The 1,735-nt window shown below is 40.0% G+C and overlaps 1 pseudogene; it reads left to right on the forward strand.

Annotated features, from left to right (window-relative positions):
• The first annotated feature begins 388 nt into the window (after window positions 1–388).
• Window positions 389–843, forward strand: LOC147631810 (uncharacterized; annotated as a pseudogene).
• Window positions 844–1,735: the final 892 nt, after the last annotated feature.

The raw sequence follows: 1,735 nt of genomic DNA on the forward strand, positions 1-1,735 counted from the left end.
TTGAAATTTATTTTGTGCATAGATCATATATTTTACATGTCTTAGATAAAATATCACCCCTATCAAAGGCCTGTAGGGCCCTTGTCCAAAGGCTCGCATCGTGTAGAGGTCTTTTTTAATAAGTCTATACACAGAGCCTTCGGACAAGGTCCCTATAGACCTCTGATGGGGTTGATATTTTATCTAGGAGGTATTCCATGATACTTATATTTACACATAAAATTAGAGCTCATTCTGATAAGGAAAGCTATTTTTAAAAATTAAAAAGTATCAAATTTATTTACTGAGCTAATTTAGAAAATATATAAATTTTTATCTATAATTATGGAACTAACCCTCATTTCACCTCATTTATCATCTTTCATTTCTCTCTCTCACCTCCAAGAGCATGGCTTGGACCAAGCAAACTGCTAGGAGAGTTTGGCCCCCCAAGGTGGGACGTGGAGTACCCCCCGTCCAACCACCACAGCAGCAACATCGCAAGCGTAGGTGGAAGCCTGGCACTATGGCTCTCCGTGAGATTAGAAAATACCAAAAGATAGTGAACATGCTCATACCAAAGCTCTCCTTCCAATGTGTGGTGCGAGAGATCATGCAAGATCTACAATGCCATGAGATAGGAGGTTCTGGGCTCACCTAGCATCAAGCCCACTACCTACGCGATGGACAGCCCAAGATTTGGAGGCACTCCAGGAGGCTACGAAGGCATACACAGTGGACATTTTTGGTGACACAGTGTTTGCAGCTGTCCATGATGTGAAGAGGGTCACCATCACTGAAAAGGACATGCAGTTAGTGCGACGCATGCAATGCTGGAGAGATCCTCCGAGCCAGGATCTTTAGTTTTATTTTTGTATATCTCGCATGATTGTAATTCTCAAAAGCTATGTAAAGCTCGATGTATATTTTTTTTAAAAAAATATCTTATCTTGTGTTGCAAATAAGTCTCTTTTAATTTGACTTTATATAATTTGTTGATTTATATGTATCTTCGAATGGATACAATTTTTATTTGAGTTGCATGTGTAGTTTTAATTAATTTGCTTGAGTCAAGACACGTATCAAACAAAGAACTCTATAACCCAAATTTCCATTCATAACATAAAAAATTACATGGTCATCAAAACATAGTCATCAAAGTTACATAATCATCATAGCTATATCCTAGGCTTCTTACAACTAGGCTCTCTAGACTCTGAAGCCGCCTTGATGGTGGCTCGAATCAAAACATGGAGCCCTTAAAGCTCTGCCTTGATGACGGTGGAATATTGTACCCCTGGAACAACAATGCCATGGGCCACCACAGAAAAAAAAGGCCCTGACCTTTGAGTCGAGAATAAGTAAAGTAACTTTGAGCATCGAAGTAGAATAACTTCTTCCAAACTTGATTTAGTCGGAATAACTTTGAATGCAGCACCCTTTGTAAGTGCTTTAATCTTCAAAAATTTCTTTGCATACCTCGGAGAGCAAGTCTTGTGGAAGACTATCACATTATTGGCAAGTTTGCTAATGTACTCCTTGAGTGCAGAGTCTCCTGAACCCTTCATTAGGAATTTTTTGGACCCAAAGAGGGCCTCTTGGATTAACTTTTGATTAGGAAGAGGGCTAGGTGCATATTTTTGACTTCTTTGACCCTAGGGGGCCTAGGCTTTGGTTTGTTAATGGGGCCTAATTACTACTCTTGTCCCCCTACCTCTTGGGCCCAAACTTATAGGTCCCCCCACCTAGAATCACG

Source organism: Cibotium barometz, chromosome 14 (assembly GCF_041138505.1).
Source record: "Cibotium barometz isolate CiBa-2024 chromosome 14, ASM4113850v1, whole genome shotgun sequence".
Lineage (NCBI taxonomy): Eukaryota > Viridiplantae > Streptophyta > Polypodiopsida > Cyatheales > Cibotiaceae > Cibotium > Cibotium barometz.